General features: G+C 25.8%; 1 pseudogene; it reads left to right on the top strand.

Moving 5' to 3' along the window:
* Positions 1 to 634: 634 nt before the first annotated feature.
* On the top strand, positions 635 to 3,062 carry LOC126909144 (uncharacterized; annotated as a pseudogene).
* The last annotated feature ends 285 nt before the right edge of the window (positions 3,063 to 3,347 follow it).

The raw sequence follows: 3,347 nt of genomic DNA, 5'->3' as shown, positions 1-3,347 counted from the left end.
CTGGTTTAGCAGTGAGTGAAATTAAATGTCTAACATTAAAAAATCGTAGTTTGAAATTCTTTTGTGTAGCCTGTTATAATGGTTTAAGTGAACTCCCCGAACTGAAATTAATTATCAACCGTTTAATTACTGAAGTAAACGATCTTAAAACTCAAAAAGACACTGTTTATACATTAGAAAATTCTGAAGAGTTCATAATCAACGAAATAAGTGAGCGTAACATGAGAGCGTCAAATTTAATTCTATACAATGTTCCAGAGTCCAAGTCAGATAACATAACTGATAAAATTGTGCAAGATTCTAATTTGGTATGTAATGTTATCAGTTCAATAGGTAGTGGTGAAAATATTATTAAACCTTTAAAAGTTATCTGATTGGGTAACCGTGACCAGAATAATACTCACCCGATAGTATATTAACATCCTGCACACGAAATGTAACCCAGCAAGAAATTCGCCTTTCTGATTGGCTACACATTATTTATGATAACAATTTGAATTTTGTCGCCTTAATTCATAATTGTTTTAAAAAGAGATTAAAAGAATTGTTTTAAACAATGGACAAATATTTGTATGAGTTAATTGATTAACTTTTTACAAATAAATACTCTAAGTAAAATTTAATGCACATATTTGAATTATCTCATATATTATTATTTATATATAATTATTATTATAATATTTATTAGTAATATTTCCTTTATATTTGTATGTAAAATGAATCCAGTTATAAGTTCTGAAAACCTTCCTTCGTCATTTAACAATAAAATTATTGAATCTAACTAAAAATATACATTGGTTAGGTCAAATATTTTAGATTTACCAAGTATTAGTAATTGGATTTATGAATTTTCTTTAAATACTAATACTAAATGGAATGTCCGTTCTTCTGTTTCAAATGGAACTTACATTCAGTGCAAGTTAGTAAATAAATTTTTTCTTTGAATTATGATTAATACAATAAATAATTAACACTAATATAATATTTTAAAACTGTTTCATAGAAAATTATTTATATGTCATCATAGCTCTTACCATAAAGTTGACAAAGTACACAATAAAAGAGGACAATCTAAAAACACTAAGTGTAAAGCCAAAATAAAAGTTGTGGTAAAGCTAGATTCTGTTTCAACTAGAAAAACTGATTCCTACATTAAAGTTAGTATATACAAACATAATGTAGAAAATATAATAGACTTTTTTTAACTATTTTAATAATATTTGAAATTGATTGCTACACTAATTTCCATACTTTTAAATGTGACTTTGTATAATCCATTTAAGGAAACAATACACTTAAAGTTAAGTCAAAATTTAGACAGTTTTACATTTAGTTAGTGTTGAAAAAAATACTTATAAATTTTGAAAATGATAAAAAGTAGTGAGAATATCATTTTTTTAAATGTAGTTGTATTATTATATTGACTATTTTATGTATGGATAGGAAAAATTATTAGGTGATATTACAATTTTTAATGAACACAATCACAACATAAATACAGCAGAGGCTTTAAAATGCTTAAATGCTTTTCCTAATTTCAGAGAAAATTTTGAAGAATATTTTAATGATGGAATGACTATAACTGAAGCTATTTGGTTTGTATGCATAATGTAATCCATAAAATAAAAATACAGAATTTTAAAATTATGTAATTAAGTAGTTTTAAAAATAAACACTTTTTTTTAAAGTTTTAAATGCAACATTTTAAGGATTTTTGCTAATATTTCAAAAATAATTTCTATTATAGTTACCATGAGAGTGTTATGGCAATGAATAATCATTCCAATGAGGATTTTGCAAACGCTCGATTGAACCCAACATATAGAACTATACAGAATTGGCATGATAAATGGAGGATTTTAAATTTAGGTCCGCGTACTGGTCAAGGGGTTCATATGGTAAAATATGAAAAACATATGAAATAATTACTTTTATAATATTTATATTACATTTAATAGATTCTTTTTAATTATTATACAATGTTTAGTGTGGAGAGATCATATAAATAGAGGCCACCACACTAATAACTTTAGTGAAGTTTCAGTGAGAATTTTTTAGGAAAATGTATTAAGTAGAGTTAAAGCATACAATGTTATTTCAATTATTGATTTTTGTTGTACCAATTTGGAACATTATTATAGAAAAAAATTTCTCGAGTTTTCTAATGATAGAAATGCAACTGCTTGTAAATTTTTTGAAAAAATTACAAAATTAACTGATTATGTGACCCAAGAAGATATTAAAGTGGATAATGAAGAATACTATGTACCAAGCCAAAAAAATAAACAGTTGATGTATTGTGTTATGCCATCTATAGATATTTGTTCGTGTACAGCTAGAATGTATGGAAAGTTTTGTAAACATCAAGGTATTGTATACAAGTTTTTTAATAAAGTTGGAGTTAATTTCCCTCCTGTTACAATAGAGGATAAACATTCAATTGCACCATTAGCATTAAGTAATAAAACACCAAATAAATCATTTTATGAAGATCTTTTACCATCAGAGGTTATTCATAAAAATGCATTGACAGTTGAAGAAGTTAAATTAAAACCAGTAAATGTAATAGAAAATACAGAAAACAATATTAATGAAAATAGCATCTTTGGCAATATGGTTGAAGAAAAAAGTACTATTTCAGAAAATACTTGTTTGCCAATAATAGAAGAAATCAATCAAATTTTGTTGAATAATAATACTAAGTATGGAGGATCAATCAAAATTTACTGAAATTTAAAAATAGATTTAAAAAAATAAAATCAGAAGGGCAGTTTAACACATTTTTAGCCAATGCTGGAGGAACCTCTTTACCTTAAAGACTAATAGATAGTGCAACAATATGAGTTAAGCCAACCACTATTTCTAGGAGGAAACCAAGCATAACAAAAGGAAGCAAACGTCTTTTGGCAGGTGAGTATAATTTATAAATACCATTTGTCAATTAAACAAACACGTTACTTTTATTTTTAAGTAGACCAGCAATTTCAGAAAACAATCGCCCTAAGAAACCAAGAAATATACTTCAAAACATAACTATCTGTACGCCTAATGCAAAATCGCACTAATTTATTTCTGTTATTACATTTTTTAAATAATATATTTATAAATAATTTATAAAATTAGTGTTTTCTAGATATTAATAATAATAGTTTACTGATATCAACTGTTATCATAAATAATGAGTAGCCAATCAGAGAGGCAAATTTATTGCTGGGTTACATTTCGTGTGCAGAANGAATTGGAGACTCGTAAAAATAATGGCGAATCTGATCTAATTATTAAATATGTGAAAGGAACACCGAAAATTGTTATAAAAAATAACCGTTCAGTAAATCTCCGAAATGATA

This window comes from Daktulosphaira vitifoliae, unplaced genomic scaffold (genome assembly GCF_025091365.1).
Source record: "Daktulosphaira vitifoliae isolate Bord-2020 unplaced genomic scaffold, ASM2509136v1 Scaffold_147, whole genome shotgun sequence".
NCBI classification, from domain to species: domain Eukaryota; kingdom Metazoa; phylum Arthropoda; class Insecta; order Hemiptera; family Phylloxeridae; genus Daktulosphaira; species Daktulosphaira vitifoliae.
The sequence above is the reverse complement of the archived record's forward strand: the minus strand, read 5'-3'. Positions and strand labels throughout refer to the sequence as shown.